The 25,028-nt window shown below is 48.4% G+C and overlaps 1 long non-coding RNA gene across 1 annotated transcript; it reads left to right on the top strand.

The window, feature by feature from the left end:
• Nucleotides 1-6,259: 6,259 nt before the first annotated feature.
• Nucleotides 6,260-7,151, top strand: LOC108395553 (uncharacterized). Its single transcript, XR_001852696.3, has 2 exons — nt 6,260-6,361; nt 7,022-7,151. It is a non-coding gene; the product is annotated as an uncharacterized lncRNA (long non-coding RNA).
• Nucleotides 7,152-25,028: the final 17,877 nt, after the last annotated feature.

Genomic DNA, 25,028 nt, shown 5'->3' with positions numbered 1-25,028 from the left:
CCAGTGGTGGAGGCAAATCATGAGCAAGGGCAGAGTAGTGGGGAGACAGGTCCGAGAAGCTGACGAGAGAGCACAGTTCTTTGGCGATTCAGGAAATTCTAGGACAGAGCTTCGTCACCAGTGAAACAGGAATGAGAGTGACAATATCTTAACAGGCAGCTTAGTGAGTCCAGAGAAGTAACCCATGGCAAACATTGCCTTTGTCAAGGGGTAATGTTACCTGCTGTCAGCCCCTTCTCACCACATAACAGTCCAGTGTGGCGTTCGTGGTGGACTATACCTCTCTGACTCATGGACCCAGGTTCCTTCCATCTTGTAGCTCAGCCATGCCCCTCAGGGTCCCCTGCAGCCGGCTCATGAAAGAGCAAAGCCTTCATCCAGAGCGACCTATGGCTTCCACTCACAATCTGAACCTCATTCACCTCGTCTGGGAAAAAGATTGGTAGCACTGGAAACTCAAAGGGACTTTTTGGCCATAAATTCCCAGCCTCCAAGATATGGAGAGTTTTCCCTGCCCTCTGGCTGTGAAAGGGCCATGTGGCTCAGGCTTACAGGAGGAAAAGGAGGTGCCCTGGAGCCCCCAAGCTTGTGCCTCCAGTGGCCTTGTCACTGCTTCCCTCCGATAGCTCCTCCCACGAATTACCCGGGTCCAATCAGAACAGTTAGGAATGGGCAAGACCTTGTGCGCTTCTATGGAATGGACCCTGGAGCAGTCTGTTTCCAGAGAATTTCTGGGAAAAGGTAGAGAGGAAGACAGGGAACAAGAACAATCAGAGGTGCTAAGGTGAGAGGAGGCAGGAGGACAGATTCAGACAGGATCGAGGTAAAAAGGAAGAGCGAGTCACGGAGAAAGTCCAAGGTGGCGAGGGGCGGGGCAGGGAAAGGGAGACAGGAGGGGTGCGCAGGCCCACTCTGTGGGAAGGGGGGCCGGGAGAGACAGACAGACAGACTGCCCGTGCAGGGCACAAACAGAAGCTTCCCACGCCCAGCAGTGAGAGAGACGCAGAGGCACCAACCGAGACAGCGCGTAGGGAGAGACAGATGGCGGCAAGCTCCAGGAAGACGGGATTCCAATCACGCCCACTGGAATGGATGCTGGTGAGTTCAGGAGGCAGCACAGTGTGGGATCGGAAGGAGCGGGAGGGGAGGGCCACGCGGAACAGGTTGGATGAGCTTCTGCCGGGGACAGAGCCAGAGCAGCTGCTGATGGCATCACAGCAGCAGCGCGGCCTCCGCAGGACAAGCCCTCTGCCCGCCCTCCCACCACTAGTGGATTCACCTGACAGTGGCATGAGTAATGAGTTCATTAAAACCTCCAGTACCCAGTCCTGGAAAGAAGATGAATGTGGAAGAGAAAGGCAGAGCACCAAGCAGGTGTGTGCACGTGTGTGCAGTGCCACTGCGCCCTGCCACCCTGCTTGGCGCAGGCAGGTCACTCCCCTGCTTAGAGACCTCTCATGGCTCCCCATCACCCTAAGGCTCAAGTGTAAACCCCTGTCCTGGCATTCAAGGCCTTTCTCCAGCTGGTCCCTGTGGACCTCTTCTGCCTCTGTCCGTACCCCTCCCTCTGTTACTGGGCAGCCCGCCCTTCCAACAGGCTTGCATCTCCCTACATAAAAGTGGCTGGCTCCGGAGGCTGTGTCATTCTCTGGAAGATCTGCTCCACCTGGAATGGCCTTTTCCTCCCCACAGGTGTCCATGTGCTGAAGTCCCGGTCACTCCTCTGAACCTTGTTCCAGGGTCACTTCCTCTGTGAGGCTTCCAGTGGGCAGCCGAGATGGCTGTGCCTCCTCTGTGACACTCGAGTGCCAAGAAGTCCTGCTAGAGAATTCATCATTGTGAACATCCATTTCCACGACTGACTGCCCCACAAAATGCCAGTTCCTCTGTGTCATCTCATTCATCTCCATCTCTGGGAGGCATGCCCGGCGCAGGGATGCTCAGAGCAGCATTTTAGAATCAGAGAGCCCTGGATTCAAATCCCAGGTGACACCATATCCTAAGGGTTAGATTCCTGGGCAAGCCACCTCTCTTGAGTCCAGTTTTGTGAGTCTGTGAGACGGGAATGTAATACCTACTTCCAGTGCTTCTCTAAGGAGAAAATGTGACAATGTCTGCTTGCTAGAGTTTTTTAAAATGCCATCTTCAGAAAAAAAATTCTATTCACAATTGCATCAAAAAGATTAAATACCTAAGAATAAACCTAACCAAGGAAGTGAAAGACCTATACCCTGAAAACTACAAAACACTCTTAAGAGAAATTAAAGAGGACACTAACAAATAGAAACTCATTCCATGCTCTTGGCTAGGAAGAATTAATATTGTCAAAATGGCCATCCTGCCCAAAGCAATCTACAGATTCAATGCAATGCCTATCAAAATACCAACAGCATTCTTCAACGAACTGGAACAAATAGTTTTAAAATTCATATGGAACCACCAAAGACCTCAAAAAGCCAAAGCAATCCTGAGAAGGAAGAATAAAGCAGGGGGCATCTTACTTGCCAACTTCAAGCTCTACTACAAAGCCACAGTAATCAAGACAATTTGGTACTGGCACAAGAATAGAGCCACAGACCAGTGGAACAGAATAGAGAGTCCAGATATTAACCCAAACATATATGGTGAAGTAATATACGATAAAGGAGCCATGGACATACAGTGGGGAAATGACAGCCTCTTCAACAGCTGGTGCTGGCAAAACTGGACAGCTACATGTAAGAGAATGAAACTGGATCATTGTCTAACCCCATACACAAAAGTAAATTCAAAATAGATCAAAGACCTGAATGTAAGTCATGAAACCATAAAACTCTTAGAAAAAAACATAGGCAAAAATCTCTTGGACATAAACATAAGCAACTTCTTCATGAACATATCTCCCCGGGCAAGGGAAACAAAAGCAAAAATGAACAAGTGGGACTATATCAAGCTGAAAAGCCTCTGTACAGCAAAGGACACCATGAATAGAACAAAAAGGCATCCTACAGTATGGGAGAATATATTCATAAATGACAGATCTGATAAAGGGTTGACATCCAAAATATATAAAGAGCTCACACACCTCAACACCCAAAAAACAAATAACCCAATTAAAAAATGGGCAGAGGACCTGAACAGACACTTCTCCAAAGAAGAAATTCAGATGGCCAACAGACACATGAAAAGATGCTCCACATCGCTAGTCATCAGAGAAATGCAAATTAAAACCACAATGAGGTATCACCTCACACCAGTAAGGATCGCCATCATCGAAAAGACAAACAACAGCAAATGTTGGCAAGGTTGTGGAGAAAGGGGAACCCTCCTACACTGCTGGTGGGAATGTAAACTAGTTCAACCATTGTGGAAAGCAGTATGGAGGTTCCTCAAAAAGCTCAAAATAGAAATATCATTTGACCCAGGAATTCCACTTCTAGGAATTTACCCAAAGAATGTAGCAGTCCAGTTTGAAAAAGACAATATGCACCCCTATGTTTATCACAGCACTATTTCCAATAGCCAAGAAATGGAAGCAACCTAAGTGTCCATCAGTAGATGAATGGATAAAAAAGATGTGGTACATATACACAATGGAATATTATTCAGCCATAAGAAGAAAACAAATCCTACCATTTGCAACAACATGGATGGAGCTAGAGGGTATTATGCTCAGTGAAATAAGCCAGGCAGAGAAAGACAAGTACCAAATGATTTCGCTCATATGTGGAGTATAAGAACAAAGCAAAACTGAAGGAACAAAACAGCAGCAGAATCACAGAACCCAAGAATGGACTAAGAGTTACCAAAGGGAAAGGGACTGGGGAGGGTGGGTGGGAAGGGAGAGATAAGGGGGTGGAGGGGAAGAAAGGGGGCATTACGATTAGCATGTATAATGTGGGGGGGCACGGGGGGGGGCTGTGCAACACAGAGAAGACAAGTAGTGAATCTACAGCATCTTACTACGCTGATGGACAGTGACTGTAATGGGGTTTGTAGGGGGGGACTTGATGATGGTTCCCCCACACACAAACATAATGTTTGTCTAGTAAACATAATGTTCCTCATGTAATTGTAGATTAATGACAAAAAAAATGCCATCTTCAGAGTTGGTACCAGATGTCAGGGGGCCCAGGGAGCTCTGGTCTTTCGGAGGTGTAAGTGGGGGGTCAAGTTGCCCCAGCCCCACTCCTGGGTCTGCCTCTCACCAGCCATGACAACGGACAGGCCACTTGCCCTCTCCCAGCTTCGGTCTCCTCACATGTAAAATGAGGACAACATACCTACAGGCAGGGTAAGGAGTAAAGGAGATGATACAGGTTTGAAAACTAAAGAGTCGGATGGAGCCTCGACCTAAGCAGAAAATTTTCAGGAAATGTGAATGCATGGGTGCAATGAGGCCAGAAGGCAGGTGTAGAGTTCAAGGCCAAGGAAGCACAGAATGCCTCTACATAGTAAAGCAGAGCCTGTTTGTCCTCTGCTTTTCTTCTTTCCTTTCTCATTTCTTTCTATTTGTTTCTTTTGGAGTTTGACCCAGCATGTCAGGTGATGGTTCTTTTTTGAAAATGATAGACATTTGGTTGTTTGACTGGCCGGTTAGCTGGTTGATTGGTGACTGGCTGGCGGGCTGGCAAGTGTGTGGGTTGGGTAGTCAATTGACTGGTTATTTGACAAGGAAGAAAATGGAAGAAAGGAGCCAGGGGCCTGGTGAGAAGAGCAGGCACTACGTAAGGTGGAATGACTGCGGGAAATGCGCAAGGGCAGCGCAAAGTTATTAAGAACAGGAATGACGAAGATCTCTTGCTGCTTACATGACCACAGCATAAGCCCCTCCACGGCTGCGCACCTTCTGTGCAATCCACCCCACACCCGAGTGAATTTTTGCAAAAACTAAGTAATGGATCTGAGCTCTGTATCTTGGGACAGTAATAGGTACAGACAGAAGGATCATCCAAAAGGGACTGAGTCAGTGGCAACAGACATTCAGAAACAGAGAGGCCCTAGATAAGGTGAGCCCCTGCCCCACTGCACACACACACGTGCACACACACTGCCTTGGACATTCACTGAAACCATAAGAAGGGCTTTGAATTCTACAAATTGTGGAACAGGGATCCGGGTTGATGTGATCTTATGTGATCTTAAGGAGCAGGATAAGCCCAGCCGACACTTGAATTGAACAAAAAAAAAAGTGTTCAGCACAGTGCTTGGCACGTAAAATGCGCCCCTTTGAGTGGAGGGGTCATTGTAAGCGCCTAAACAATAGGATGAAGTCGCAGTCAAGCTCATGGGGGTGATCTAGTGAAACCCTTAGGTGTTTGGATCACCCCTCCTTTGCTCCTTCAGCATCTGATAAGCTGCCTTGTATACCTTCAGGACCAGGGATCTCACTACCTCTCCAGGAGCTAACTTGTCCTTGGCCAACCCTAACTGCTGAAAGCCTTCTTTATCTGGGTTTAAAGCCCAGATTCTTGTGAATTCCACCCACTGATCTTCCACAGATGCTGGCATTTCTCACTTTGGAGTTTTTTTGTTGTTGTTTTTTCAGTTTTAGCTTCTTTATGTCACAAGAAACAGTTTTTTCCAGCTGTGTAATCTTCCCTTGTCATTTCTGCAGGTTTTAGCAGGCCCTGCTGGCATCTTTCAAGCTTGTCTCTAATTCTAAATACATTGAAGAGAAAAAAAAGAAAGAAAAGTATTTGGAGTCAAATAAAGTTACCTGGTTTTTTTCCTAACTTGTAGGGCAGCCAGCATACTTTTTCCCTGGTGCCCATCCCTTTTTCTCAGGCTCCTGGACTCCAGTGGCAGTGACACAATGCAAACAGGTCAGGACCTACTGGCAGGAGGCCCGGGTTCTCATCCCAGTGCTCCCTTCATTAGCTGGGCAAACTGGAGCAAGACACCCACCCTCCATGAGCCCAGGAGTAAAGTAATGGTGCCCCTCAAAGCACTGCTGGCAGACGAAAACACACAAGCACCTAAGCCAGTATCCGGCACACAGTACAGCATTTTTTAAAAATCTCTCATGAGCTGACTTCATGGGGCTCTTAGCCTAGGTGAAGACAATTTTAAACAGATATTTAGACCCTCCACGAGGCTTAGAATTGCACTGAGAAGATTGGGTGGAGACATTTATCTGTTTGTTGGTTCAATCAACACATGGTAAGAACCTGCCGTGTCCAGGGCTAAAAGGAGTTAGGGGTGTGGCTGCAAGACACAGGGCAGCAATGTGCCACCACCCTCCTTGCTGCCATGGGTATGTTATAAGCCCTGCACAGGTACAGCCAGAAAGGCCACACCCATCAGCAGAAGCCCTGGGACATGGCTCTGCCAGGCAGCACTGCCTCCCAACCAGCCTCTCCTGTCAGCTGGATACCTATGGGTGAGTCCTTGGGCCCCAATTAGCTTTCACACTTTCAGGGTCCGCATTTGGGACACACAGGCCCCTAGTACCCAGCAGGAGGATTATGAACCCTGTGTGTGAATATCGTTGGCTATGAAAGACACAACAACCCACAAGGTCTGTGCATTTGCAGTGTGTGTGTGTGTGTGTGTGTGTATGTATGTAAAGAGAGAGACCCACTAAGTCAAATTTGCAGAGGATCTCCAGGGGGCAGCAGCCTTGACGCCGGTTTACAAATCTCCTTAGAAATTGGTCCTGCCAGCTGCCCATGAAAAGACAGAGAATCGTGGCACACAGGCAGGATCACCTGGCCCGGATTCCAAAGTCTTGTTTTCAGAGAGACGTGGGCACCAAAAGAGATGGGAGGTTTCAGCACTGTGGGCTGCGGCCCGTAAAAGGGACCTCTTCCGCGTGCCTGACACTGCCACTGTCCCTGCCCAGGAGTCTGGGTTGGCTGCACCTTCACGCCACGGCCCTCACTGCCCCCCTGGCCTGAGTTGCCTTCCCCTCTCGTCCCCACAGACCCACACTGTACACTTGACCCACGCAACCACACTTCTTCATGGAGTCCTTGTTGAGCTCTGGCAATTATCCAGGAAATTTCGGTTGAACTTTTCACAGGGAGTGTTTCTCTTGCAGCCACGCTGTGCTGTGAGTACAGTCAGCCCCATGTTAACAATGAAGGGGACTCCAGTGTTCCAGCTGCTCATCTCACCCACGGTCAAACGGGGAAGGTCTCCTACCTGTACAAATAAACCTTTTCCTGCCATGCTGTGGCTGCCTCCTTGGCACCACTGTTTCTTTGTTCTTTGAAGTCAGTTTGCATTTATAAGATAACCCCTATCACCTAGCCCTTAATTACTTAAACCGGAACCATTACCTGATGGTTCAGCTGGTAGTTTCTGGACTGTCTAACTGGATCCTTCATGTTGCAGCTATATGTGGGGCAAAGACAGCGAGAAACCACCCATCTTGCACATACTTCTTGGTCTCAAACTACATTCTCCAGCATCCTTGCACCTCCCTGAGGCCATGTGATTATTTCTCACCAATGGAATGTGACCAGAAGTGATGTATTCAGCCCCATTTGGCCCCATAGTAAAGAGTGGATGAGTCTTCACCCTTATCCATTTACCTGGTGAATGGAAAGAATTCCATAGACCTATAGAAGAGCAGAGCCATAAAATGGAAGAAACCTGGGTCCCTGAATGGCTATGTGGGGCAGAGTAAACACCCACCATCTCATTGTGGACTTTGGCACAAACAAGAAAGAATCTTTGAGTCAGTGCAAAGCTTCCAAAATGTTGGGGCTGCTTCAACAGAGTTAGCCTAACACCAAAAAGCACGCACACACAAAAATCTTTGTCTTTCTAATACTTTTTGATGCTCTCTATCTGATACTTATAGATACATCATCATACAGATATGTTAGTGCAAGTTATGGGAGGGCTTAGGTTTCAGAGTTCATAATGCCGGTAAAGAATTTCAAGGAAGAGGATGGTACTTTGAGATGAAAAGAAAAGAAGGCAATAGTGTAACATACTAACTCCCACAGACTGAGCACTACGACCCCGTACTAGATGCTATCTGCCAGCATATCACCATCACCATCTCATTTCATCCTCCCAAAACCACACTCCCCATTTTACGGACAAGGAAGCCAGCTGCCCTGGGCACAGCACTGGAGCAGCAGGTGCAGGAGTCTGACCCACACCTGCTCAGCTCCACAGTTCGTGCTTTTTTTTATTTAACCACATCACCTCTTAAGATTAGTTTGGGCCAACGCATTTTCATATAGTTTTTTTCTCAACAGTGGCTACATACTTCTTTTATAATAGTAAAAACACATACTTTCAAAAAAAAAGATGAAAAGCAAATCTGGCCACACAGAAGGAAGCAGAACCTAAGAGCCCAGTCACCGTGGGGCTTGTGCTTTTGTGTTAATCCTTTGAAGAAAAAGCTCTCCTGCACACGTAAATGATGGTCCAGTTAAGGGAAAATGACGGTAGCTTTTATTGCAATTTCCAATCATTCCGGGAATAGGAAGCTGTCACACAAGTCATGTAATTGCCAATTTGTAAACAGTATCTATGTAAACCCTGATTCCCTTCACTTGTTAATCAGATTGGGTTTTGATAACCAAGTCAGTTTCTCGTGTTTTATGCAAGCCGCCCTCTCTCCCGCTACCCACAGCCTCTTCTCCCCACCCCCTCTCTGTTTCTTCACTGCGTCTGTTTATGTCCCCCTAGTTTTCAATTTCTTAATGATGTTTTAACGAGATGCCAGTTACACATGCAAATTGGAAAGAGGCGACATTGAGAGATTGCTACCTGGTGGTAAATTTATTAAAATCAAGGTAGTTTTAATAACATCCTTGCATATGCATCCGCCTCCATGTCTGTAATATTAGTTTTGTGGGGGTTTTTTTAAGCCTTCTTATTAGAATAAGTGTGTTGGAGAACTAAAAGGTTAAGTCATGGCAAGGAAATCTGTTTCATGAGCTTAGTGTTGTTCCCCAAAATAGATTCTGCAAGAGTAAACTATTCTCTCCTGCATTTTTTGACCTTGTCCACCTTGATCTCCCTGCCGTCTTGCAACCGCTCTCATCAGTCCTCACCATCACTGCCACGTCATCGCCCCTATCATCATGGTTACCATTTATTAAGCACCAAACTCAAGAAGTCATAGCTAAAAAACGCTAGGAACAGATTTCCAATCCAAATCATCCTGATCTACTCTGGCTCCTTCCTTCTTTTCCTTCGCCTTTGCTCCTCCCATGCCCGCCTGTATCCCTTTTACCTCCTGCCTACATTTTCTCGGTCTCCTTCACAGGGTGCTTTTCCTCTTCTCATTCTCATTCCCTCCCATTCTGCCCTCTGCCTGCTTTTCTTCTTCTTCAGTGGTGTCATTTCTTACCCTGGCTACCCTTGTTATTATCATGACTCCAGCCACTATTGTCTGTCGACAGCTTCCACGTCGATCTCTGTGAGTTTTAGACTCTACATGTCCAGCTACCCACCAGCCACCTCCACTGACCAAAGTCTTCCCAAGCCTCCCCTTCATCCTGTGTTTGCCACTTACATAAACAGCACAAATGGGAAACCCGAGCTCTTCCTATGCTTGATGTTTGCTACCAGGAGGAGGAAGCCCCACAGCAAAATCTTCCTGGCCACTCTCCACGCATCATGCACTCCACCCCTGGGATACAAAGGGTACATGTTCCCAGACTTTTCTCCCTCCTGTCTCCTGGAAACGAGCTGACCCCAGGAACAAGGTGCCCCATCCATCACTGCAATTTGGAGAGGGCTTCTTGACTCTAAGGTTCGCTACTAAGAAGTGCAAGCCCCATTCTCCAGCACCAGTCTTAACAGCAGTATTATTGGTATTTTTGTTTCTCTATTGCTTACCTCTTGCTTTGCTTCCCAATTGGTTGAAAACTTGGGCAGGAAGAAAGATGCTATTTATTGAGCCTCCTCAAACCCTCCACAGCTGGCATTCACCCCAGTTCTCCTTTTCTTCCCAGCAAATGTGTGAGTCCCATTGAGATGAACCCAGAAATAGTGTTGAGTCCTCCCTCTCCTCTCCACCTCAATCACCAACGCCTGAGCTGGGCTCAGCCCTCACCTGTGGATTACTGCGACAGCGTCCCTGCAGCCCCCTGCCTCTGTCCCACCCCTCTTTCTTCCCAAGCTCCCCCTCCACACTGTGCAAGGTGATCCTGGCAGAGCAGAGCTGTGGCCACAGCTGCCCATCATCCTGGGTGAAGCCCCCACTCCTAAGGGGCTTTACAAGCCCTGCATGGTCAAACCTCCCAGCTCTCCCCATTCACACCCATTAGACTCATCTCTAATCCCACCCATGAGCTGGGATAATAGCATGGGATTTAATAACATGCCATGCCGTGTTTCAGACAAAGAAATTGAGGTCTAGAGAAGGCATGTAACTCAGCCAGATTCAAAACCAGAAAGCCTTGTTGGGATAGAAATACAGCTAAGACAAGTAGTACATCAATTCTATTTCTTAGAGGACATGGAGCATGTTTGAGATCAGATGGCAAGGACGGAGTTATCTGTCTCAAGTACTCGTATATAAACTTACTGAGAACACCAGCTCTACCACTTAGAACCTAGAACAGTATCCAATACATACTAGGCACTCAGTAGAAGTTTGTTAAGTGAGTAATTGTTTCATTTGAAAGAACACTGAATTTGGTATATTCAAGTCTCAAGTTTGCCAGTTACTAGTTCTTTAATCTTCGAGAAGTCACTTTTCCTCTGGGGGCCTCAGTTTCCTCATCTGTAGACCGGCCTTCTGTTACCCAGCTGACAAGGTTGTGGTCAAAACTGATGGAGACACGGTATGTGAAAGCATTTTATAAATTAATTTTATCCACTATGAGGCTTAGGGCTCATCCTCCATCTCTGAGGTCTCTAGACCGACTCACTTTGGCCATCAACGTGGTAGATTCAGAAATTTCAATCTGAGCTTAAACATCAAAATGCATGTTCCTAAAGAACTTATTTCACTAAAAAAATTTTTTTAAAAATCCCATCCTCCTCTCTAATTTAAATCATGGGAAAAGCATGAAGAAAATCAATTTTTAGATGAAGACAGCCTTTGAACCAGCGGCAGACTTGTTCTCTATCAGGAATTTGTAAGGATGCTGCCCAACTTCCATTTGTGGACTTGATTTGGTGATGGTGAGCATACAGGCTGCATATAGTTGATTTTTATGGCATTTTCTTATGTTTGCAAACAGCCTTCTTTAACCTGAAATATCTCTCGGTTTAAATGCCAGCCATTAAATACACAAAATGACCAATCAATTTTTTTCATGCCTACGGTCAATTCTTGGTTTTGTGTAAAACACTGAGAGCAGTCAGAAAGAAATCAAAGACAGGAAATTAAATCTGGGGGTGGGGCAGGCCTTCAAGAACAGCTCCCAGCAGCCCCCTCCCTGTAAAGAATGGCACCAAAGAGAAGTAAACGGCCGGGTGAGGACAATAGCTTCCAGCAAGCACCATGATGGCCACGACCCACAGCACCTGTAATATCCTGCAACCGCTCCGCTACCCCATTCTTGCACTAGAAAAAAAGAATTTAATTCCATTTATTGGTCAACTCTTCTCATGAGAACACATCCTTAATTTAATCATGTAAATCAATGGGAAAATCTAATTCACTTGAGAGAAATTTGCTTCCAGGCTGGCGTTATGGGAATGAATCTGTTCCTTAAAGTATATCTGTAGCAAGTGACGTGTGGCTTTATCACAGTTACAAAGGGATATAAATTAATCTCTAGCCCATTTTAGAAAATAGAGAGTTGATTAAATAAATGGTGGTTCTCGTGATCCAAATGATCCTTCATTTTCAAACATCTCAGACACCGATTTCAATGCTAAATTTTAGCTTTCCAAAATTGTAGTTTCCATTTGAGTATTTAATATTCAATTTGCCTAATTATCACTAGATTAGTTCCAAATATATAATTTATTATGGCTTCTTCTTTTGATTTTCCTAATGCTTGTTCCAAAGTCTGTCTGGCTTCGGTTTGTGGAGCCCACAGCTCTGGAGAAGGAGAGGATGCCTCCCTCCCAGCCCTGAGGGTTTACTCTTTGGATAGGCAACATGCTTGATATTGCATCATCTTCCCAGGGAAGCCACCCCTTGCCCGGCCTATGGATTATTGTGTGTCAATTAACAATTTGGATACGAAAGGATCTAGTAACCGGTATACACTGTTTTTAAATGCAACGGTGATGGACAGACAAATAAATGATTCAGTCCATCCTTAAACCTCTCTAGAGGACTCTTCAAGTGTCAGATCCTCTAGCAATGGAAAAATACTGTCTCATCCTCAGCCTTAAAGAGCTCGTCATCTACTGCAGAATATAGGTAAGTAAACAGATGCATATAATCAAACACAATACGTGCTCCAAGAGTGAGAGCCCTGACAAGGTATCCTGACACACTCAGAACCAAGGAAGGCTTCTTGGAGGAGGTGAGCTTTTAAAAGCTAAGTAGGATTCAGCCAGTCAGAGGAGAGGGAGAGTCTCCATTCATCAATTAAATGCAACATAGTTGACTGTATACTACATCTATTACACACTTGAGCCTGTAAAACACAAGGAAAGCAAAATAGACATTTCTGTCACTGTGTTGGCCTGAGGCCCCATCAGAAACATGGACCCACCATAGGTACGATAGGAATAAAGGGTTTCTGTGAGAACAGAGTTTACATACATATGGGAGGAGATACGGGAGTTGCTGTGGGAGTGGAGAGATGGAAGGCAGGAGCTGGACAATCAGAGAAGCAGTCACTAAAAATGTCAGCCCCAAATGCTGGAACAGGTGGAGAGGCCAGGGGTCACCGGGACATCAAAGGACCCACCCCACTAATTCCCCAAAGTGGGAACTGGGGAAGGAGCGCGGGAAGCCACAGGCTCTGACCACCACGAGAGCCGTGGCTTCTGCTATCCTTCGCCTTCTAGTGCTCCTGCAGTTTCCTCTCCTTGGCAACACCTGGATCCCTGCAGGGAAAGGGGTTCTAAGAAACAGAGTTCCTGGCTGTGAATGGAAATGGTAGTGGTGCCAGGCTGACAACAAACAGCCCCGCACACTGCCCTTGCGGAGGAGTCCCAGTCTAAGGGGGAGGAGGGGGTGGCATTAATCAAACAATCCCAGCAATATATGCAGAAACTGCGAAAGTGTCCTGGGAGCCTGATCCCCTCTGAAGGACGTGGGAAGGCGTTCCCTGGGGACTTACAACTGAGCTGGGGTCTGATGTGTGGGCAGAGGGTATGAACAGGCCCTAAGCATCATGTCACCATTTCTCTCTTACCCTGATCCATGCTACAGGTGGCCCTGCTTCCTTCTACTCCAGATCAAGGGAAGATCAGTCTGTGCCCCCTCAAGACCCCAAGGAAAGTTTTATTGTCCTAGGAACAAAGGGTTCACCCAGCTTGAAGAAATAGCCTGAACATAAGGAGAAGCCCTGAGCCCAGTCTCTGAGGCAGGTTTCAGGCTGGAGGTCTTCATCCTCAGATACACACCTGAGCAGTGTGGGGCTCCAAGCTGACCTGGCCCCAGCACCCCTCCCCTCCCCGTGCTGCAGCAAATGGATGAAAAATTGTATCATTAAACTCTTTGATGTTCTCCTGTCTAATTGAACCTGTGAAATTTCCTAAGGTTCTCCAGCCTCCAAAAATTCAATTTTCCATGTAATGCATGGTGACGTGTCAATAAATCATGCTGTAAAATAAATGCACAGATTCTTTTGTGCAGGAGCGAGTGAGGAATAAACCTTTCGTAATTGATAAATAATGTCATTGGAATCAATAGCTGGCAGAGGAGCTGGAGGAGTAAGCCTGAATCATGTATGAGAGCTCCGGGGTGATCAATGCCTCCGAATCAGCCAGGAGCTCGGGAGCCAAGTGTATAAATTACTGCCTTAATAGTACAGCAGGGCCCAGGGTTTAAAAGATGGGTGTGTTACTAAGTGCTGGAGAGATGGGAGGATGGGTCTGGGGTGTGGGTGGGGTGAGCTCCCTGATGGGCACTCTCGGGAGGGCTAGTGGGGTCCCTGCAAAAGGGCAATAATGGAGATGAGGAGCAGATTGTGTAATCTGGGAGATGGAATGGAGACAGCACGATTCTGGTCTGGCCAGTCCTGCCAGTGGCCTGTGTTGGCGTCAGAATGAAGCAATCTGCTATTGGAGCCATGGAGGTGGCTTAGAAAAATAGCCTGCCTGCCTTCAGATGCCTCAAAGACCAGGAGCTGGCAATGACATACGGGGTGAAGGGCAAGCCTGAGATTCGTTGACTCAGGCCCTGAGTGGCAGCTGCAGACTGTGTTGGGCCAAGGGGATGCTGTGCAGGGGTGAGGAGCTCCAGGGTAAGGGTCACACTGTTCAGCCCTGCCTCCTGCTGTGTGACTGTAAGCAAGCTACTTAACCTCTCTGGGCTCCAGTTTTCTTTGCAAAACGGGGGCTAGTCATGCCAACCTCACTGACTTATTAAGGTGAAATGGAATCCTGTTGTAACTATCTCAGCTTGGTGTCTCACCCTACTAAACACCAAGCAAATTGGAATCATGGTGTTTTACTGATTATATTTCGTTGCAGGTGGTAAACAGGCACATACCTTGTAATATCTTTTTTTTTTGAGAGGGTATCTCTCATATTTATTGATCAAATGGTTGTTAACAGCAATAGATTCAATGCACAGTCATTAATCAACCCCAAGCCTATTTCTCAACAGTCTCCAATCTTCTGAAGCATAATGAACAAGTTCTTACATGGTGAACAAGTTCTTACATAGTGAATAAGTTCTTACATGGTGAACAGTGCAAGGGCAGTCATATCACAGAAACTTTTGGTTTTGATCATGCATCATGAACTATAAACAATCAAGTCAGATACGATTATTCATTTGATTTTTATACTTGATTTATATGTGAATCCCACATTTCTCCCTTATTTTTTTTAATATACCTTGTAATATCTTATTTAATCCTCACAACAACCCCATGAAGTCGTTACTATTATTATCCCCATTTCATGGATGAGGAAACTGAGGCACAGAGAAGGTAGGCACCTGTCCAAATCACATTGCTCTAATCAATGGAGCCAAGATTTAAATGCAGGCAGTCTGCATCCAGGGCTGCACTCTTAGCTGCGAAACTATATTGTAGCTGCGTGGAGGGCTGTGGTTGGTGCACACTCCCCTGGGGTCTTTGGGGGGCATCCCAACTGACTTGGCAGCCTGATGGAGAAGAGAGGGCAGTGGTGGGCTCAGGTCCCAGTTCCACCACAGCGTGCCTTTGGAGCCATTACTCCTGCTCACTGAGCTACAGTAGCTGCCTCATCAGAACTAGGATGATAAGAAATTCCTCCCCCTTAAGGTCATCTCCAAGTGCGGTGTGAAGTGCAGCACAGGAGCTGCTGGCAGAGGCCGTCAACCAGGTGGACTTCCAGGTCAGCCTGGTCCAACACTGGCTCAGCCCTGCCTGGCGGTGTACTCTTGCGGCCCCATCTGGGTCTCTGTTTCCTTATCTCTGAAATGCAAGCTACATCGCAAGCCTCCAAGGACCCAACTGAGAATTACACGAGAGATGGCTGATGCAAATCACCTGTGTCATCAGCACTGCAACCAAGCAAACCCTCAAGAAGTACCAGTTCTCCCTAACGCACCTTCCCTTCCAAAGAAATGCAGAAGGACTCCCACAGAATGTGATGCACAACTCCAGGGGAGCTTATTTGCATCTATCGCTATACAACTGGGTGCAGCAGAAGAAATATAAAGCAAAAAATTGAGCAAATCCATGGATTTAGTCAACTTAAAGTCACTTCCCCAGACCACAGGCATGCCTATGCTGTGTGTTCTCTTAGTCCCATGCTCCCTATTACAGCACATACTCTACTGTCATAAAACTAAGCACAATCCTCGTTAAAGAAGCAGCTTAGAGGCTTCTGTGTATTAGATTGGTTGAGCTCCTCTGGAAGCAAACCATAAGACTCAGAACTGAGGGCAGGTAGTCGGTTTAGGAGGCAACCCCAGGAAGTACCCACAGGGGTTGGGGAAAGGAATCAGGGAAAGACAAGAAGGTATACTGATGAACAGGTTTCCTCTGTGGGCACCGACGGCTCAGGCCCTCTGGGGACCTCTGGGAAATAGTGTAGGACATGCCCCAGAGGGGTCCCTCGTGACAGGTAAGGAACCTGGAATGGTTAGACACCAACTCCTACCTGCAGCAGGTGACTCTTCAGCATTGCCAGCCCGTGCTGTGTGTGGGTGCATGTCCTCCAGCAGCCAGAAAAAGCCCTCAAGTGGAGCATCAGAGGTGCCTGCAGTAGAAAACCATCATGAGACGAATGAGCCACAGTCAGTGGGGCATCTCTAAAGCCCCGAAGCCCTCTGTCTTGCCTGAGGGTTTCAGCCCCGGGCAAGTTCACTATGGATTCAGTGAGACCAAGAAATGACAATGGAACATTCTTGGGGTAAAAGAGTTTATACCTGGCTTTATTGTCATGGCAGTAGGTTGAGCATAGAGTCTTGGCTGCATCCCGCAGGTCCATAATCCACTTCTGTCTCTGCCTCCACTCACAGCACTGGGCGGAGCTCTTGCACAATAATAGTTTATTGCCTACGGGTGTGAAAGCAGTAGACTAGCATTAAGTTAATTACATCATCAAGTAGTTTAGGATCAGGTGAGGGTCCTGGCCTTAGGAACTTCCATTTTGCCCACGGCCTCCCAGTATCTGGACAAGGGCTTGCTTCATGAAAAAAATGAATGAATAAATGAGAAGGGGTAACCCGGGTTGGAGCTGTTGGAGCTGCACATTGGTGAAGGGCAGATCTGAAACTTCTCCTTCAAAAGCTAAAACCAGCACTGTCCCAGCAGCCCTGCAGGAGAGAACTTACTTCCCTCAGCCTGGGCTGAGCAGGCACCCTTCTCACAGCATCCCATGTGAGGGCCGGGCAGGTTCATGGACTCACACACAAAGCCAGCAGGAGCCCATGGAACAAAATCTCGTCTTTCTCCCCGACAAGCTGTTGTGAAAAGAGAGAGCTGGTCAAGGAAGCTGCAGAGCACACAGGAGCTCTATTGTCTTTATAGCCCACCCTCTATATCAACACAGAGCCTGGACTGTTGCAGGACCCCAACAGATGTCTGAGGAACTGAGTTGGATTAGCAGAAGACAGAAGGAAATAGATTTTAGTTCAACCACAGAATGACTTTTCTAACCCTCTGTGGCAAAATGGACCACTGTGCTTGTTCATTCATTTGGCAAACATTTGTTTAGGACTCCATGTGCCAGGCTGAGCTAGATGGTGGGGGCATAAGATGAATGAGCAAAGTCCTTGACCTTGAGGACAAGTGGTGAGTCAGATACATCAAATAGTAATTAGAGTACAGCCTTACATCTACTCTAATATAGGTACCTAAGGGAAGATTATGGAACCCAGGGAAAGGAGGAATCATCAGGTTGGTTGGGGGTGGCTGAGAGAATTGTCACACACTAGTATGTTAATTCATTCACTTACTCATGTATTTTCTGGGCTATGTTCTGAGCAAAGTAGACATCTTCCTTGTCTCATCTCCTTCGAAAGCTAAGACCAGCACTGTCCCAGCAGCCCTGCAGGAGAGAGCTTGCTTCCCTCGGTCTGGGCTGGGCAGGCACCCCTCTCACAGCATCCCATCTGAGGGCCGGGCAGGTTCATGGACTCACACACAGAGCCAGCAGGAGCCCATGGAACAAAATCTCGTCTTTCTCCCCGACAAGCTGTTGTGAAAAGAGATAGCTGGTCAAGGAAGCTGCAAAGCGCACAGGAGCTCTATTGTCTTCCTTTCTTATGGGATCCATGAAGAAACATTTATTTTTTAGTCTTTAGACTCATGTAAAATATCATCTATGCCCTGGCTTTGGACCAGTGACTAGAACTGTACCTCTCACCATCAGCTCTGGAAACTGGTCAACTCTGCTCAACCTTCAGATCTCAGGCCAGACTTCACCAGCTCTAAGAAGCCCTCCCTGGAATAGCTGCCCCTCCTTTACTCAGTCTCAGCCCCCATCACCCTGAATTGTTCCCTTTTCTTTCTCTCTGTTTGAGTCTTTCCTACAAAAACCAAGCCCAGCAATACATTTTCCAACATGTACATGTGGATGCCCCAACCCTAGACCCAGGTTCCTTCCAGGCCACCTCTCTGCCTTTCCAGAGTGTGGCCCTCCTTTCACAGCCTCAGACAGAGGCCGGCTAGGCATTTACCAGATTATGCCCTTTGTCTGCCTGAACACACAGCTAAACTACATTCCCCAGACTTCCCCATGGTTAGGTGCAGCCGAGGACTAGGTTCCGGCCAGGGGAGTGTGGACAGAAGTGTCTGCAAGGCCTCGCCAACAAAACCGCCTCAAGAGCCCTGCCTTCTCTTTTCTCATCTGCCTGTTGGACTATGAGGGCTCAGGTGAAGGCAGGGCCACGAGACAGAAGGAGCCTGGGCCCCCGAGCCACCACCAGACCGAGGACACCCACGACGCACCATCACACGAGGAAAGCATAAGCGTTGCTGTGTTGAGCAGCTTACAGCAGTGACTTACTAAGATCGACCCAGAGCTGCCCCTCCCAGATCCCCCTCAAAGAAGGGTTTGTGGCCCTTCTCTTGGGAGTGCTGTCAGCACATGGCCCTCAACTGTCATCCCTGCAGGGACTGCCTTTGCTGTGAGACCACTCGCTGAGGCCATGCCCCTCTGGGGTGGCCCCCATCCAGTGACTGACTGAAGCAGAGGTATAGAGGGGTATAGAGGCCTGCCTGCACCACAACTGTATCATGCCTGACCCTCTCTCTGCCCAGTTCTGCCCCCTCCCTCTCCCTTCCATGGGTGTAGATGTCAAAAGAACTCCCTAATTAACCTTTGGTACATAAATTCCATCTCCACTTCTGCCTCCTGGGGATCCCAGCCTCTGACACCTACCCTAACTAATGCATAGACTGAGAGATCTGCTGTGGCTCCAGCCATTACGGCTGAATCACAGGCAGGAGATTGAAGAAATGGGTATAGAAGGCTTTCCAGAAGTCTCACTGGCCACAGCTGAGCCACTCTGGCCACACATAACCACAAGGAAGGCTGGGAAATGTACCTCGACTCTGGGCAGCCATGTGCCCTACTAAAAACCAGATGGGAAAAAGGGAAGACTAGGTGTAGGAGGCGACACGCATCTGTCATCCAGTCCAGCCAATGCTAAAGAGGGCCCACGCTCGTCAAACTCCCGCCCGGCGCTCAGGCTTTGAGGCAAGCGGTTCACGGGAGTCAGTGCGTTAACCCTCACAACGGCCCCCCATGAGGTAGGGCTTTGACTGTTCCTATTTTACAAATGCAGAAACTGAAGCTTAAGAGCCCAGGATCAGGCAGCAAAGCTATGGCAGAGCCGGACTCTGACCTTGGGTGTTTCTGACTTCGGATCCTATGCTCTTAACCCACAGGTGGTTCGGATTCCCATGGAACTGTGAGCACCTTGAGAGCAGGGAGCATGTCAGTGCCTCTCATGCACACAGTGCCGAGCACACCCAGTAAATAGTTGCCAACTCAGTTAAAGGGGAGTGAAGGGATCAGGGGTGGCCTTCATCTAGGACCATGGGATGACTTGTGGAGCCACATTAACTGAGATCGCACGGACTGCGTAACTGGAGAAGAAGAGGCAAAGAGGACGTTATACCGACCGATTCATACCAGCTGAGTTAGGTGCCTGCTGACCACCCAGGGGAAGATGTCCAGCTGGCAGTTGGATCTACACATCTGAAGTGTTGACAGGAGGTCTAGGCTGGAGCCGCGGGCAGGAGCCTCCTGCACATGTGCCGCCGTCCAGCCGTGAACGTGGCCAAACTCACCCACAGAGAAGGTGTGGAGAACCCTCAGGTTCGTCCATAAACCCGAGCAGAGCTTCCATTTCACAACAGCACTGCTCAGCCTTTTTCTTCTACATTCCCCCTCCTGGGTTCATTTCCCTTTTTGCTCTTTGTGCCCATTTTGAAGGATGATTGGTTTTCTGGGCAAAGAGCTCATTTTGTGTATGTGTAATTTTAAGGTCTTGCACTCTTCCAAACACTTAACTAGATATGGGCGATATATAAATATATGTGTCCAATATATTTACACACACACACACACACACACCCTGCCTTAATGTACATGCAACCAGATCGTTAGAAAGGCCATAAATGGCACATCTGAGTGGAAGCCACTGTGGACGCCTGCACTACGACCTGGCAGTTGTCATAAAAACACCAATGAGAGGGAGCAGAAGTGTGTTTGACTGGGAGAATGATTCTTGTTTCCTTTTCATTATTCTTAATAAAAGGAGATGGTGCCGAAAAATTGTGTTTCCTGGGTTATTTTCCCCAAGAGATCTTTTATAAAACACGGAATACATAACAGACCGTGTTGCAGGCAAATGCCTCATTAAGGGAATATAGTTAGAAAGAAATAGTAACCAAAATGAACAGTTATTTTCTGTATTTTTTTACTCTCTGTAAAACGGAGACATCGGATGCGATATGGATTTAGTAACAGCCCTCAAAAATATTGTGGGAGCATGATGCTCGCTCTCTGAAATTAAAGGGACTTTCGATGATGCTCTGTATTACGGTGGTAGCTTTGGGAAGGACAATACAAGCTCCAGGAAGGGGCTTCCGTCTTCCAGGGTCTCTTACCTTTTTACCTTGATTCATCCAGTCGCGGGTAAGCTTCCTTGTCTCTCTCCTTTTCTCTCCACATATCCTTATGGATGATCCTGAACTCTCTCAATATGTGAGCTAATGATTCCAAATCTCCGTCTCTAACTCACTCTCCAGAGCCCGAGGCCCATGTGCCCAAGAGCCTCCTGCCATCCACACCCCGATGCCCCCTGGCCCTTCAGAGCCACCGCGTCCCACGCCAAGTGCATCAGCTGCCCCCTGCTCCTCCTTCTTCCCAGGAGGCGTCACTACTCACCTCACTGCACAGACCCTTTTCCACCGCAGAATGTCACTGGACCCCATGGCCAATATCCACCATGTGCTGGAGATCCAGCCCCTCACTGTACTAAACATACCCCCTTTACTCCAACTCCACTGTCACGACCCTGGTCGGGGCCCATCATCTCCCTCCAGGCCCCTGCTCCAAGGCAGCCAACGCAGGGCTCTCCGAATGATCTTCCCAGAATCCTGTGGGCTGCTGCAGTGGCCGAAGCTGTCTTCTGGACCATGTCCCAGCCGCCTGGCTCCCCAGAAACAGACACCATACCTCCTCAGTGGCCTCTCATTAGCCACTCCCTCTGCTCCTCTTCCAGTCACTGGAACTACCACTGGCCCCCCAAATACCCCCGTGCCCTCCTTACAGCTCCGCACATACCTGGCCTCTGTTTTTCCAGATCCCCATGGCCAATTCCTTTGCTCTTCTGGCTTTGACTAGCCCTCACTCATCCTTCAGTAGGAAGTTGAGCCTCTACCTCCTGCAGGAAGCCTTCCAGGCTTTTCTGTACATCCAGAGCCCATCCATCATGACAGCTCCACTGTGCAAGCTCATTTTCTAAGGTTCTTGTGTGTCTTCTTTAGACTGTGAGCTCCTTGAGGGCAGGGATTGTGTCTTTTTGACTTCCTCATCTCCCCAGCCAACAATACAGTAGTGCCTGCTATAGGTAAGGGGTTTGGTTGCTGAATGATTGGGAGTAATTAACCAACCAGTGGAAACAGTGACAGCCTGCAAAGACAAGGACAAGATCCTTCTGTGTCTGCAGGAGTGTCAAAGCAACGCACCACAGATACAGATGTAGTGACCCTCACAGTTCTTCTTCCAGACCGAGGATCAGAACTTCTGTTTTTTATAAAGAACTAAAATGACTCAGGGCTTCACAGCCACAGCAGAGAAGGGTGGTTGGGTTCCAGATGCTTTGTACAGAAGCCAGAATGCAGTCTTTGAAGCCAAACAAACCTGGGTTCAAATCCTACAGCTGTTTCAGTATCTCCTCTGAGCCTCACCTGGAACATAAATATGCTGATCATTCTCTTGCTGGAGGCTAGACATAAGCATTAAAATTAAACACACAGACTGATTAGGAAGTGGTCGATTAAAGCTTAGCATTGTGTTATTATTGTTTCTGAGGGTTAAAATGCACATTATGGCATCGAATCAAAGAATCACATAGTGTGTATGGGAAACTATAAGCAGTTTGGTGTCATTATCTCCATTTTACAGATGAGGAAACTGAGGTTCAGAGAAGTAAAGAGACTTGTCCGAGGTCACACAGCTAGGAAGTGTCTGAGCTGGGATTCACACCCAAACCTGTCTATGGCAAGAGTGGGTGCACTTCACTACCCACAAGGATCAGGTTGCTTCTCATGATTTGGCTGCAGAGGAAGGTTCTGGGCAAAAGGCACCAATATTCAGGCATCAGGAAATGAGTGCTCAGCGAGCAGTGGTCAGATGGGCCACCTCCTCAGGGGCAGCTGGGTTACCTGTCTGGCCAAGTCAGGCCCTCCCTTCCTTTGGCCCCTTGCCTGGCCCTCACCCTCATCTGCTGCTAAAGATCCAGCAGCACTGGCCGCCTCCATCCAGCCTGGCAGTTTCCCAATCATGCTCCTCAGAGCCTCAGCGCTCCCTGGTGGTACCCAGGTCTCCATGGGGAGCAGGGAGGATCCCCATTCCAAAGGAGCCTCCCCATTTTATCTGTTGTACACATTGTCTTAAACATAACACTTCCTGTAATCAAAACATTTTGCTGCTTTAAGAAAATCGGCAAACCTCAGACCCACCACAGTGCTTTACATCACAGATGGGAAACTGAGGCCCAGAGAGCAGGGGCTGGTCGAAGTTTCTTTTGAAAACTGAATTGAGATCTATTCCAGACTGCCCCCGCATCTAGCTCTACCCAGACCAGTCTTCCCACCCACCAGCCACCCACAGCTGTCCAACAAGAAGCAGATTTAATAACCTCAAACAGGAGGCATTTATCTCTGAAATAACTATTGTGGTACAGAATAGGAAAATCGATGCATTCATTAGCACACGCTGGAAGCAGGAGGCAGGGTGTGGACGGGCGCTGGTTTCAGGCATCGACAGCTCAGGGGACTGAGTTGGGGAGCAGCAGTGGGTAATGGGACGTCACCGGACACCACTGGGCGCTCCTGCAGCGGAGACGTGGGGGTGGGGCCTCCCGCCCTCTTCCATGCCTGGGGTTTGATCCAAATGTATTGACTGTGACAATGTTGAAATTATATCTGGAAAAGCCAGTTAGCTTTAATTTCAGTCCCCAGAGAAAAGGATGATTAAAGAAATATTGATGGCCATGAAAATCAGACAGCCTGTCTGAAAGAAAGACTCAGTCCTTGAGACAGGGAGCTGAACAAGAGCTTTAGAGATGCCCCTGCCCAATGCCCATGTTTTAGGATGGAAGACGGGGCCCCAGAGAAGGGAAGGCCTTGTCTGAGGTCATGCAGCTGATTAAGGACCAACTCGAGATTAGAACCCCAGTCTCTGGAAGCTTCTTGAAGGTGCAGACCACACTCAGGGATTAGTCCCAGGACCTGGCACAGAGTGGCACAGAGCAGGCACTCAGGAAATGTTGTCTGAATAAATGAACAAGCAGTTTTCTGCCCTGAGACCAGAATTCTTTCAAAAATACCACATCTTTCAGAATCACCCCCCCCCAGTAACAGTCACCATGAAATATCCCTAATAACTTTTCCTTTCACATTTTTAAGCACAAAGACTTCCAAAGGAAAATCATATCAATTCTCACCCTTAGTTGGCCTTATGCTGACAGTGAGAAGATTTTTTTCAGAGTTGGGAATCGGAAGACCTTATCTGGATCCTTTTAGTCCGACCACCTTGGGGACCTTCCCAGCTCAGGTGCCCCACCCAGAGAGCCACTTAGCCCAGCAGTGGGATCACTGGGCGTCATGACAAGCCCAGCTCTGGGCCAGGTCCCGGCGGCAGAGCAGGGGGTGCCACGGTAAATACACACAGCGTGTGATGTCCGGCAGAATTCATGTCATGAAGCAAAAATAAAGCAGGGTGAGGGGCTCAAGGGGGACAGCAGGTGTGTTCCCACCGGAGCTGTGTCTTAGCTTCATCCCTAGAAGCAGAGACGGGAAAGGATGAAGGGTGTGGCTTCAGCTCAGGTCCAGCTTGGATCCAGCAAGTGGTGAGCGCGGAGCTGGGGACATAATCTACAGGCCGCGGTGGCTTCCATCAGCCAACAGCTGGCCTCTGGAGAAAGGAGGCAGCCGTGACCTTGGGTGGCCAACAGGACCGCAGGACCTGGGCAGGGCACCCACCGTCTACAGGGAAGGCCTCTCGGAGGAGGTGACTTTGGAGGAGGGGAGTGAAGGAAGGAAAGGAGTGCACGGGGAGGGTACATCTGCAGGAAAAACCTCTTAGGCAGAGGGACAAGCAAACACAAGGCAGGCCCCCCGAGGCAGGAGGGCAGCTGGCAGGTTTGAGGACCAGCACACTCGGCCACAGAGTGGCGGAGGAGCAAAGGGGAGCCGGAAGCCACTCCCCATGTTGGGAAGTCTGCTTGAGGCACACTCTGTAAGATGTTCACAGACTGGGTGCTTCCCGGTATAGAGAAACCCTCCCGTACATTAGCATACGTGGGCCTCATTTGCCAACAGTCAGAGGAAATGCTACCATCCCTGCTTTACCCAGAATGGAGAAGTCTAGGGGAGGCCTCAAACCCTTCTTTCCTGACACTGGCCACAGCCGCCGCCGCCGTACCCCACCCCCTCCTCCACAGAGTCCTAGACAGAGTGGTCCGGGGCCAGGGCTCGGGCTGGGCTGTGTTCACTGATGCTGGGGCCACTCGGTCCCCCTGCAGGTAATCTGGCCCAGGGCTCCTGGCTTGCATGGGAGGAAGCCCAGAAATCTTGCTCTCTGGCCTGCTCTTCTCCTTTCATTTGGGCTACAGAAATTTTAGGGAGACCCAGAACCCAGAACCTGCCCCAGATAAACAGCTCACTCGCTCTCTCTCCTTTTGGGTCTCACATACTTGGGCGCTGCAATGAGATCCCGAGATCTGGGTAATGGCGCTGACCTCATGGTCCTATCGTGATACTTGAAAGCAAGCTGACTGGAGGCCCGAACAGCGGGGTACATGTTTGTTAGGCAGG

This window comes from Manis javanica, chromosome 2 (assembly GCF_040802235.1).
Source record: "Manis javanica isolate MJ-LG chromosome 2, MJ_LKY, whole genome shotgun sequence".
In the NCBI taxonomy this organism is placed as follows: Eukaryota; Metazoa; Chordata; class Mammalia; order Pholidota; family Manidae; genus Manis; species Manis javanica.
The sequence above is the reverse complement of the archived record's forward strand: the minus strand, read 5'-3'. Positions and strand labels throughout refer to the sequence as shown.